This window comes from Hevea brasiliensis, chromosome 12 (genome assembly GCF_030052815.1).
Source record: "Hevea brasiliensis isolate MT/VB/25A 57/8 chromosome 12, ASM3005281v1, whole genome shotgun sequence".
Lineage (NCBI taxonomy): Eukaryota > Viridiplantae > Streptophyta > Magnoliopsida > Malpighiales > Euphorbiaceae > Hevea > Hevea brasiliensis.
The window spans coordinates 23,574,149-23,588,529 of NC_079504.1; positions in this window are offsets into that span (position 1 = coordinate 23,574,149).

The window sequence follows — 14,381 nt, forward strand, 5'->3', positions numbered from 1 at the left end:
AAGATTCCAAAGAAAACAAGAAATACAGCAATTTTTTTTAAAAAAAAAAAAAAGAAGCAAGAGTATAAAGTTAGCAAGTTGTGTGCGTGCTCTCAGGCTAAAAATACAAGAAAGAAATGAACAAATTCATTTCCACCGCCACAAAATTCTCTTTTGGGTTCACACTATAAATATAATGAATAATTCTTTTGTCCGAGAGAACTAACTGTCATTCTCAGAGAAAACCACCATTTGCACACAAACATTTCATGGATTCTTGCAGGGAAGAATACAACTTTGACGTGTATGGTTTTATTAAGAGGTGTATTCCATTTTCATTTTTTATTCTTTTTTCTTCATAATTTTTTTAAATATGATTTTGTTAAGATGTGTATACTGTCCTTATCTTTTGTATGTATTCTCTGTCAAAAAAAAGAATTTTTTTTTTCACAATTTTATGATTAGTGGGTTTTGTTTTTCTTTAATTAACTATGTAAAATTGATCAAATGCATATTCGCATGCCCATATTTTTTAGAATTAATTTATTAAATACTTAATTTATTTTTTGACCTAACAAATATTAAAACTTTTTATTAAAAAAAAGTCAATTGACTGAAAAAAATTTACTTTTATTATTATTTTATCTAAATTTTTTAATTTTAAATAATTAAATTAAAATTTTCAAAATTAAAAAAATTCTATTTGATATCCAAAATTTATCTCCATATTCTAATAAATAAATTATAATTTAGTCCCTAAGATTAGACAAAATCTATAACTTAGTTCTTACATTTTAAAATCAAGTAATTTAATTCTTGAAATTTAGTAAAACTTACAACTTAGTTTATTTATCCAATTGATCATTAATTATAACAAAAATGATCAAAATAACCTAACTTTATATATTTTTTGGGAGAAAAAAATGCGAAGCCACAAGCTTCTCTGCCTCGATCTAGTTGTCACGGACTGTGATTGAATCAGAACTCATCTCTATCCACTAGCCTGTCCCTAAATAAACCTATAGTCACTGAAAATGTGAAGATCAAATCTTTAGAAAAAAGATCTCATGGGTCAAGTCATGACCTTTAAACCCAACATGATCGAATCTTTATTTTTTCAATGCAAGAATTTTTTTTATTTTATTTCAAGAAATCAAAAATTTACTGATTAAAATGTAAAAAATATATTGGAAAGCTTAAGAAAAATTTCAAAACAGTTCTAAAAAATTCTCGACAGGAAGAAGAAGTAATTTTGAGAAGAATAATATATTTATTATACTATTTGAATAAAAAGGTTAAAGTAAGAGACTAAGTTATAGGTTTTGTCAAATTTTAGAGATTAAATTGATTAGCTTTAAAAATATATGGACTAATTTATAATGCCAAACCTCTGGAACTTAATCGTAATTTACCAAATTCTAATTTGGGTGTTAGATTTCTTTGATTTTGAAATCTTTGGTTTAATTCTCTAAAATTCAAAAATGTTTGGATAAAATTATTAACTAATGCAAATGTTTGGATTTATCCTACCAAGAGAAAAAAAAAAACTCATGAAATTTATATAAATTAAACCTAAATTAATACAATTAGCATAAAAAGCTATTTTTTATAAGTAGAGAGATTTATTAAAAAAGACAAGAAATCGAAGAGAACGACAACACAAAAATCAAAACAAGTGAATAAGTCAAATGTGATCTGTGTGGCGATTCTAAGTGCTCGAATTAAATCAATTTTTTCCTTTATGTTCTCAAATATTCTCTCTCATTTTTCCACCTAACTTCACTAATTTGTTCTTTAGATCCCTAATTGGAGACCCAAAAGTGTGCTATCTAGGTAAGGGGTCTTTCTTATTATAAACAACTTTCACTTTTCCTTCCTTTCTGATGTGAGACGGTTCATTCCTACCCCCCTCCCCTTTCAATGTTTGGTCTTGGGTTAACCCGTGCTGCATTGCCCTTTCTCTACACGAGTGTAGTTGGGACTACTCCATTCACAAATTAATGAGATGTTGTAGGTCCACCAGCTTCCACCTAGTTCATCCTTAAACCACACCGTATTGAGTGAGTCTAGTCTGATACCATAATTATCACAGCCCAACTCAACTTGATAGCATTGTCCGCTTTGGCTCACTTGGCTCATGGATTTGTCCCTCGAGTCTCTTCTTTGAGGCCTAAAAGCGCTCTATGTAAAGTAATGAGTCCTTTCTCTTATAAGCACCTTTCACTTTTCCTCCTTTTCTAATGTGGGAAGGTTCATTCCTGCCCCTCGTGTTTGGTCTTAGGTTAACCCACCCTGTGTCACCCTTCCTCTACATGACTACAACTAGGATTACTCCCCTCACAAATTTGCAAGATGTTGTAGGGGGCCCAATTCAGTTGTGGTCATTAAATATGTTCATTCGCCCATAACTTTATGAAATCAGCCTCTTGCGTTAATTACAACACTACACAAGGGAAACCAAAGCTAGAGGAGGAAGAGAAAGAGAAAATAGAGAGGAAAATGGGTGAACCAGAAGAGAATGAATCACATTGGGATTGCATGGTGGAATAATGAGAAAATTGAGAAAAAAGATTGGGCATCGATGACTGAAAAGGTTAAAAGAGAGATGATGGTCAAAGGTGATGGCAGTAGTGGGAAGAGGTAGTAGGGGAAGCGATAGAGAGTGAGAGGAATACGTGAAGAGAGGATAAAAGAGATCATAATTTAGATATTTCTATATTTTTAATATGTCCGTGTTTATAAAAAGTATGTGTTTAGTCATTTGCCAATTTATGTTGAATTTGTTATAATTTGTTATAAAAAAAATAATAACTTAACTATTTAATGAGTTAAAAAAATATATATAATACTACAAAGAAATGTTAGATTTAGTAGTAAAAACTTTTACTACCAAAAGTATAAAATTTGCTGTACTAAGTGTATAATAGCAATGTATAAATTGTTGTACGTATATGTTGCTACTACAAAATTGTGGCCAGAGGTATTAAACAACAAAATTGTATTGCTACACAAAAAAAAGGGTTATTAGCAGTAATAATTATTACTTAAAAAAAAATTATCAATGGTAACAATAACTATCACCATCTCTTTTCTATATACCATTAGCAAAATTATTCGTGTTGCTATTGTATATTAGTTTTATAGTAGTAAAATTTATGTTGTAATAAAATTTTTATTGCTAATTCTAACATTTATTGTAATGCATTCATGTGCATGTATACATATATTCCGAAGGATAGAGTTCTTTTAAAGAGGTCATTATAAAGTTTTCTTGAGACATAGGACTACAAAGGAAGGAGTCCTTATGGAGGACTTTAGCCGCTAAAGGTTCTCCTAGCATATTGAAAATCTACTTGTCCTAATTGATTTGCAAGCTGAATTACGCCATTAATATTTCCTGAATTACTAGTGTTTCTTTATAAGCCGTGAATAGCTTGAATAACTGTAATCTATGTCAAAAGTCACCTTTTGAAAAATGGCTAGGAGTACTGCTTCCCTGCAAGTAAAGGCCTCTAAAATGAGAGAGTTTGTTGTAGCTGTAAAGCGATGACCGTGCCAAATAACGGGATGCCCTTGAGAATTAGCACCAATTGTTGCTATGGCTGCAAGATTTTTCCTCTTACAAAGGGCTCCATCGAAGTTGAACCTTGTGACTTTATGATGCGAAGAAACGCAAGAAGATTACCTATTTGACAAGTACTATCTCATATCATTTGTGTTTATTGGGACAATTGAAAATCCTCCAAGTAATTTAAAGCACAAGCTATAACCTCTTTGTGTGTAAGGTATTGAGTCTTAGAAACCATCAAGTTTATGGACTTTCATATCTACCAGAGGAGGAAAATGAACTCAGTGACATAGTTGCTCCTTTGGTTAACTTCCTTTTACTAGTCCTTTAAATACTGAAGTCACTTTAAAGACTTGAGTTGTCAATTTTAAATCACAATCGAAGTCAATTATATTAAAAACATTAATAATATAATAAAACAATTTTAAATAGTGTATGAAAGTGGATATGCATAATGCATTTAGCAGCCATATCAAATTTAATGGATATAGCATAGCTAGGCGTGGCATGATGATGAGATATCAGCAAATCTAAAACCAAACCCCAGCCTTTGACCAAGTCAGAGCTCAGAAACAAGGAAGCAAAATCCAAGTTATAATTGAGCAACACGAGAGAATCTTTTACTATTTGAATACATACACACATATATTCAAATAAATTAAATAAAACATGTAAAAAGAATACGAATTTTTTGGTTTGATTCTTTGATTTAAGATGAAGAAAGAAATGCTTTAATCTTCACATAATCTTTGATACCACTGAACATTAATTTGCTTTTGTTAGTTGACTGATGCTTAGTTTTGATTAATTTCATTCTTTTTTAAAAAAGGGACCAACTTTTAAGGACCAAATTGAGTGTGCATAATAATTTGGAATTTGGATAGATAGGTCGGTTCACCCACAAACCAAGTTAGCTGCAACAATCCAAATTAAAAAATAATAATAATAATAATAATAAAGTAATTAACAGTTTAATTTCTTTTATGCTATGCTTCACACATGGTAGGTGTATTAATCAATTAGTGTTGTTAATCTAATAATTAATAAATATTAGGATTATGTGATGAGAGAGCAAAACGTCTTTATCAAAATACGTGTTATTTTATTCTGTATTATGGGTATTGGCTGCTTCCGCCTGCCTACATATCCAAATCCTATGGCCCTAAAGATAATTCAATTCTCTTCACGTCTTCTATACCTACACGAAACGTATTCTATATATATATATATATATATATATATAGTTGTATCAATCTGACTGCTGCCTTTCACATCTATGATACATTGGTCTATCCATCAAAAATTTATATATATCCTCCTCCTTCAGGTACTATGCAAACAGTCTCTCTGATTTCAAACTGAAAAAACAAAATAATTAAAATATAAATAAAATTGAATTTAATTAATATAATGTAATTCAATTTCATTCGTTAATTTGATTTTTGATGATTATGAAATGTCAAAATGAGATAAAAATCATAAACTAAGGAAGCATTGCAAAATAATTAATTCTAATTTATAGAAGTCAAATGACAAATTTAGGCTGCAAGTAATAAATAAAATCATAGGTTATTATATTGATATTATTTAGTAATAATTTTTAAAATAAAATTTAATATTTTATTCTAATTAAAATATTACATCTCTTATTTATACTGTGATTTATTTTTTATTTGTTTGAGTCGATCTTTAAAAACTTTATGCCCTTAAACCGTTTCAATGTGATTTTGAGGAAACCAACTATCCCCTTTAAAATTCGAAACTTCCATTATACATTACTTCTTATGACGAGAGGTTTGATTTAAGACTAACCGGCACAATTATAGTCGTCGAAAGCTTTTTCGAGACCTGCAATAGACCCAGACATCCATCCTAAATCACATGACATAAATTATATACTTTTTTTTTTTTCAATTTAATTATTTTCATTTTTTTTAATTTAATTGAATTAAAAATTATTATTTTAACATTTACTAATTAAAATCAAAGACTCTGATACAAATGATTTATAATTCCTATGAATCAATACTTTCCACCCATGCATCTTCAGCACAATCTACAAAAAAAATTGACTTGAAGATTACAGCCAAAGAAGAAGCTTCTTCGAGTAGTTCTTAAACGAGCAGAGGCATGAGAATTAGTGCTCAAATAAAAAAAAAAAATTGATTACTTATTATATTTAATAAAGATAAAATATAAAATTAAAAAAGTAATTTATATTTTTTATTAATTTTTTAAAATAAGAAATAATTTTAAATAAAAAAAATTCTATGCCGCTTGTTGGGAAACAAGGGTTTCAAGTTGCTCGGTAATTAAGCTAATTATCTTTGTGTGTTTTTAATTCCTTTGTAAATCCCTTTTTTTTTTTTTCCTCAACAAAATTCAAATTGGAAAAAACTTTTTTTTTTTATTTGCAATATTCTCCATATAAACCAAAAAAGGAGTTTTATCTCAATTAATGTCAGTAATACATCCAAATCAAAGGCAGTATTATGATTCAATGTTTCGCAAGTAAAATATTCGACGGTTTATATTATTTTCCTTTTATGACAGACCTTAATCTAATAAAATAAAAAAATTATTATTTAATTTTTATATTTTAATAAAATTAATTATTTAATTCTTATATTTTTAAAATTTATATTATTTAATTTATATATTTTATTTTTATTAAATTTTTTAATTTTTTAATTCATTTTTTTATTAATTATTAATGTAAGTTAAACTGCTATATAATTTCTTTATTTTAATAAATTTAATTTCATTAATTATTTAATTTCATAATTATTTTTATAATTAAACTATTTTAATTATCTCTTCTTATTTCTCTCGTATCTTTTTTATTTTTTTTTCTCATATTTCTTCTCTATTGCACTCACATCATTTCTCCCCTTAATTTTCTCTATATTTTTCATTTTTTGATAAAAAAAAATACAAATTTTATATATAAAAAATTAATCAATTCTCCTAAATATATAAGTATTTAAAAAAATTATTTTTCAATAGAGAAAATATAAAATAATGTCTAATAAATCGAATAAAAATGCTTAAATATTTTTAAAAAATATAAATTCAAATTTAACCTCTAATAATAAAATTTTCATTTTTATTCAAAAATATTTTTAAAAAATATTATTATTTTTCTAAATATAAAAATTAATTAATTAATTAATTAAAATATATAAATTAAATAGTAATATTTTTTAACATATAAAATTAATTAATTAATTTTTTAAAAATAGATAAAATAAATAATAATATAATTAACATGAGAAATGAAAAATTAAATGAAGGAATTAAAAATTTAATGAAAATAAAATATATAAATTAAATAATATATTTTTTAAAAATAATTAATTTTATTAAAATATATAAATTAAATAATAAATTTTTAATAAAATGTTAATATATTTTTGTAATTAGCCGTTGAAATTTCAAACGTTGAAATTTCAAATACAGATAAAGATTGAAATTTCAATGTTGAACATTTTAACAACGTTGATTGACAGGTGACTGCCCATTGTTAATATATTTTTCTTTGTACATCAGCCAGAGGAGAAGCCAATGTTTTCCTTGTAGACTAACTTAAATCTTATTATAATTTACATTCGAATTATATATATATATATATTAGAATTTATGCTTTTTTATTTATTTTTTCAGTCAATTAAAATTAAGAAAATTTATAAAAAAAAAAAAAATTAACGTGTGGCTTTAAGGGTATGGTGGTGGTTGAACGAAAAGCTTTGCGTGGAAAATGAGAATACTTTCCACTTATATTAATATGATGGAATTTTTTACCAACTAAAATTTCGAGGCGGTGCCGCTTGGATTTAACGCTTGCTTTTGATATTACCAATCAAATCATTGTGAAAACAAAAAAAAAAAATTCAATTTTTGCTATCAATTCATAGATTAAAAGTCATTTTAAATTTTTCTAAAAAATTGTTTAATTTTTAGTCAAATTTTAAATTTAACGAATCAATTCAAATAAATTAATGTTAATTGAATGATACAAATTATTATTATTATTTTAACAAGAACAATAAAAAGTTCATCTATGGGCATAGTTGGGCTCCCCTTAGCCCAGCGAAGAAAAGACGCAATAGGTTTGGGCTTAGAGACAGTCCAAAGTCTTATTTCCAAGACCAAACGCCACCCACCATAATCGAGTTACTCGAGTAATACCATTAAATCGTGGCAATGGAGTTTATTTATGGAGCCGTATGATCTAGTTTGTGCCCGTGTTAGCTCTAGGTTTGCAGGTTGTGGGTCTTGGGCCTTTTTTCTCCGAGCTTGTTTTTCCTGGGCCTGTTGCTGGGCTTCCTTGTTTCCTAGAAAGCTTTAAGCCTGTAATCTCTTCCTATACATATGCAGGGCTGTATGTAATTAACTTGGTTCTGATTTCCTATCGAGTCGAATTCTTCCTTCCGTTAACTTTTGGGAGGTCAGGTTGAATTAAAAAGCCACCCATTACATATGTTTTATGCCCAAACATTCTCGAAAGCACTTGTGCAATCGCGGGCGAAAAAACTGAAAGTGAGAATGTAAACTTAAATAATTCAAAAGGTGTTTGATTTAATTACTTATTTTTAATTTTAATAAAATATATTTTTAATTTATAAATTAATTTAAAATTAAGTAGTTAAATATTTAATAAAATTATTTAAACATTATTGTTAACTACTTTAAATATTTGATTAACAGGCACTCAAAAGTAACTTATCTATTAAAATACTTTTGATAGCTTTTTCATCTAGTTCACCGCAGCCTCAGTTTCTGCAACTGGATTCAGGCATTAGAGGTCTTGATATGGTTTCAGAACAACAATTTTTAATTTTTTATTTGTTGCTTTTGATTGGTGATTATCAGCCCTGCTTTCATTCCCCTGCCCTTGAAGCAAATGTTTATTAATACTACACATTCAACACAACGTTTCTGAAAAGTACAGTGCCTGCCCCAACTCATCGTTAGCACAAGAAACTTCGCATTTCAGCATCAAATTTTGTTACTATCTCAAGGAGAAGACTGACTTCTTACTTCTCTCTCCTGGTTTGGAAGTTGGAACCAGAGCGGAACCATTTGAAATGAACAAGCTACTGATGGATTTGTAGAAATTTCATGTTGACAAAGAGCATATGAAAATCATTAGCCAGCTTCTAATTTTTAGGCTAAATCCAATGCATTTTTATTTATGAATAATAGTGAAAATTAATTGGTTAGTCATAGATTTATTGAAAATCATCTTATCCTGTATATTAATCCCTAAAATTGTTCTCTTGATGTTATGTTTGGTTTCCTCTTTATTTTTAAGTTCCTTGATGAATGGTGACCTTTGTATATGAAGTTCCCCTGTATGCCAAATTTGAAAATATCAAACATGGAAATTCCAGGCTAGGTTAAGAATTGATAGCCAATAGTTTATATAATTAAGAGATAAATGTGGGATTGTATAAATATTTTTTTAATAGCTAAAAGTTCCTATCTTTGAAGACAAACTAAAATATTTTTCACTTATAAAAAAATAAAGAGGAAAGCATAATGAAATGGGTTGGATATCCTCTGTGCTGAAATCCTGTGTCTAGAAATCATATCTCGCACTGCATGTGATGAATCCGCTGCCTATGCCAACAATGGGGCTGCGAAGTTGGCACATTCTTAGGCCAATTGGCAGTGAAATTTGCTTATATTGAGCATTTGAGCTTTATAACTGTTGTGAAGTTAGCATTGGACAGTTAAACAATTAAAGATTTTCTTGTTCTTTCAGGTTTTGGGTGGGTCAGTACAATTCTCATCTCTCATGCAGAAATGTCAAATTGTAATCAAGAAGGTGATCAAGTTTTTGGTTCGATGAACAAGATAATAAATGGACTCCAAAACTGCTAGTTGTTGAATTCAGGCTTCAATTATAACCGAAATAATAAAACGAAATTATCATACTACAGATAGTAGCAGATTTTGTGTATGAAATGTAAAGGACAATGTTAATTATTCGATTAATTATTGAAAGTTTGTAATTCGTGGTTTGATTGTCTAGATTAAGAATGTGAAAATAAAGATGAATAATGAATTCATGTGCATAGAGGGAAGCAAGCATAAGCCAGAATGTCTTGTTGAGAGGCTGGTGGCCTGATCCCAATGGGAAGCAAAAACCAATGAGACATATGCTTATTTCTGAAGCCAAATTGGTCGTTGATCACGTGACACATGTTTCCTTTTCGTGAAATGCACGTGCAGTCCTTCCTACTTTCCATTCTTTCAAGTTTCAACCTTCCACCCCAATCCTGCTTTCACTTTTTTATGTTTTTCAATTTTCACCGTGCACGAGATGCTCCTCGGACTACAAAATGACTTATGGTCTAAGTTTTAATTAAAAAAAAGAAAAGAAAAGAAAAGAAAAGACAAAAGAAAATCATGAATGATATTACATATAATTAATAGGATAATCAAAATGATCGAGAGTTAGAATATTAACTCTAAAAATTAATTCAATTGACAGATGAATTTATTAATTGTTTGTTATTTTATTAATCAAGATTTGAATTCTAAATGATACCACAAAAGGAATATTTTTCTTTTCTTTTTATTAATTTTCTAAATTTTATATATATATAAATGGATTTATGATACTATTTTATCATAATATTAAAAAACAATAACTCTATCTTCATCTAATATTAATATATATTAATTTTATGTATGCATATGCTTTGTCATGTATTTTTTTTCTTTTATTTATAAAGAAATTAATGTAATTTTATTGAAGAATTGGGTGTGTATAATAATGTATTTAAACTATCGTATCTATATCGAGAGTGTATAGACTTTTTATTTTATTTTATTTTTTTATTTTTACGTTATATGGGCTTTTAGCTCTTTACGAAAAAATTTTCTTTGTCAGTGCAAATGGTGCTTATCCTATTCTTGCCGACCATGAGGTAGCTGCCGGCGGTACTAATATACACTATCTGATGTGCTGAAATGTTTGATTGCAAGTATAAAAATTTTGAGCTCGTACGAAAATAAGATTAATAATTATTAAATTGATTCATATTTAATAAATTTATATATTTTTTAATTAATTTTACAGATATTTTTAATATAAATATTTTATTTAACCATAATTAAACTTGTTATATTGGCCAAAATGGCTCAATATTGATTGAAAGATCGTGTCAGGAAAATAAAGTTCCAAGGCCTCCCAACAAAAAGTTGGGTCCTGGTTCTCATATATTTCTTACATTATCTTTTTATATATATTTTTCTTACATTATCTTTTTATATATATTTCTGATTTAATTTGTTTATGGTGTCTCTGCCCACGCATGATTACATAGGCAATGCCCTACTGTTGCCATTACTGTCTTACCTTTATTTTGATCTACACTTGGATACTTTTTTTTTTCTTTTAATTATTTATATAAACTCCAAGAAAATGAACATTCTGGCCGACCTACTAAATTAATATATATACAAATTTATTAAGATAATAAGAAAATGGGGAAATTATGCATTTTTTTTTATTTTACCGAATTTTTCTAAAATTAACATTAGCAATTGTAGCCACCTTTTACTTTCGCTTTCTAATTCATATGTACAAGTGTTGTTAATAGTTAAGTTTATGGCCACTTTATAATTTTGAATTTTTTTTCTGTTAATCTTTATAGTTTAAGCAATAATTTAATGCATGGTCTCATTAAGAGTTAAATAAGAACATAGCTTAATAAACTAACTTATTGGATTCAAATGGATCGCTTGATTTCCTAATTTCTTGTAGATCTTATGCAACAAATTTGGATCGTATTCACATCAAACATCTCTACCATCTATGTGGACAAAAGAACTAAATTGTATATCCAAATTGAAAGGGATTTTTCCTAGATTAAGTAAGACGATATTTTTATTATTGCCTAATGAAATTTTATAATTTAAAAATAATAAAAAAATATGGCAAAAACAGACAATCTGGTCACCACTAGAGTGGGGGTTGATGGGGCATGGCTCTGCAATTTTTTTTTATTTTTTTTGTATATTTTATAATATCAAATTTGATTTGAATTTGATTTTTTAATTTTTTTTTTTTTTTTTTTTTTTAGATTAAATTAAATTGGATAATAAGATGGAGCCATTGATTTTGATTTTGATATGATTTCAAGAAAAAGAGAAATTAAAATTTTATTTTTGATCTTTCCAAGAAATTATTAAATAAAGTAAACAACAAATTAATTTCACTTCCGAATTTAGATTTAGATACCAAAACTGAATTATGGTCGGGACTCTGACTTTGTCGCCAGGCAGCAGCTAAAAACAGAATAGGGGGAATCGGAGAAGTTTCTAGTTTTGTTGGCAAGTGAAGTATGGGAATTAAGTGGATTTCACCAAAATAAATAGAATGACACGTACGATGCATAGTTTTATTTATTTGTTTTGATACATTTAGCTTCCATCAGACTTTATTTAATGGTCTTAAAAATGACTCTAATAACACTAAGGTATAATTTGATAGTATGGTTTTATCTATTAATGGTATCGATTTATTCATTTAGATTTATTAATTTGAAATTTTTATTAAGTTAAAATTTATTAATTTTATTATATTAAACAAGTAAAAATGAGATAAATTATTATAAAATTATATTCTATTATTTAAAAACCAAAATTAAGATTAAATTTCTATATATATATATATACATATATTCTTATCATTCTCATTGTATTTACAAGACGAACCAAACAAGTGCTTAATGTCTTTCAACAGAAATTAAGCAGCTAGCAAAATCTAACACCCATCATTGGATGTTTAAGATTTTGTGATTTAGTTGACCTTTTTAATTGATTCTAAGAAAATCCTCAATCACATGATTGGTATCATATGTTATAGGTTGACATTCAATGCTAGCATCCATGGCTTTGATGATTTATAATTTCATTTTGTCAACTCTTTTGTCCATGGCTGTTTTACCCTTTTTTTTTTTTAACTCGTGAACTCCAGTAAAATTTGAACCTGGCTCCTTAAATTTTGTAAGTAAACAATATAAATGATGGTCAAATTCTACTATGCCGTCCAATAGTACGTGCAAGAAAGTCAATTGCAGTTGCAGAGGGTAATTAGCCGGCACCGACTTTGGGATTGGCATGTTATGGACTCATGGTCTCGTTTATTTATTTTTTTTTTATGATTAGTATTTATATTTGAATTTCCACTCTCTCAATCTAATATCCAACAATTCAAAATTTAAAGAACTAGAAAAGTAAAGAAGAGATTTTTTTTTTTATAAGGTGATTGAGAGAATGAAACTCAAACTTATTACGTATTAAATAAGTGATATATTTTTAATTACTGAATCAAATTATGCTAGACAAAAGAAAATTAATTTAGAGCGAAACAGAAAAAAATCTGGTTGAAAAACTAGCACTCATAGCTGGTGATGTGGTCCATGCCAAATATTTAGCTTGTTCCGAACACCAAATTGATTAGATTTTCCAAACAAATTATAATAATTAATTCAATAAATCTTACAGTCTACCAAACTGTACCATTAAATTTTTTTAAGAGTTTATATAATAGAAAAAGAAAACAATTGGAATCACAAAATGGACCAAAGTTTTCATTATGTTACGTAATTCTAAGAGACGCAGTTGTTAACAGCTATGTATGCATAAATATTGGACGTGATGCTTGCTGTGGTCATTTTCTTTCCCTTGATAGGAACGCCACTATGATGTTATTACGAGCGAGTTTTTTTTGGCCAATTGGACCCTCATCAATTCATGAGCTGTTTTTAGTTCTTGATAATGAAAACTGAAATCAACACCAAAGCGTGTAAAATAAATGAAAATTCCAATAACTTATTGTAAGGGACAGCTAATGTAACTTACCCACAAATAATGCAAAGACTATTTTCTTTTCTCTTTCAATTCCTCCTTTTATGAAAAAAGAGAAGCCAATTAGGCACTCTCATATATTTTTTTCCATGATTTTTATATTTTGGTGGAAAGAGTTCTCCTGGCTTCAAATCAAATTAGTTTAATTACTTGGTGGATTTTGATGCACTAAACTTGCAGCCTGCTGGCTAGACAATAGACATATTTATTTTCTAAGCTAGAAAGGCCATATCTGTAAGTGATTAGTAGCTTCAGTTGTAAGTGAATTGTATGGTTCTAATCTGCACTCCAAATTGAATAAATAGAAAATTTCCTTCCAATATGCGTGGAGAAACTTCACATGAAGTGAAAAATATTGCAAAAGATGGTTTGTTGAGAGGTTGAATTATGGGTTTAGATTATATAATAAGATATAATTTATTTCTTTTCAAATCTGTTAACTAAACCCCATAATTTCATCAATATTTGATAGATAGAGGAATTAAAATCTTGATTAAGAACATGGGACAATAATTATACGTCAGTTTATGCATGAGCTAAAATGTGATAAAGAAGTTCAATAATAACACTAAAGAAATGGAGGACTATGATAGAAGCCACTTGTCATATGGTAATAAGGAGATCATATTTGTTTATAATATAAAATTGAGAAATTATATAATAGTCCTGGTGTACTACGTCATCAGGTAATGTGGTATACCTAACCAATAATAATATGACACATCATAAGTATTACTTGATAAAAAATTATTTTATTTTTATGATAAATTTCTGACTAACTTTTTTATAGTTGACATGTTGTTATCTGTTTGATCTGGTGCACCAAATCATTTATATGACGTGGTACACCGGGACTATTATATAATTTCCCTATAAAATTGGGCATGATAATTTCTTGAGAAATTAATACAGCAACCTTAATGTTCCTTTGAACAAGCATAGGACCAAG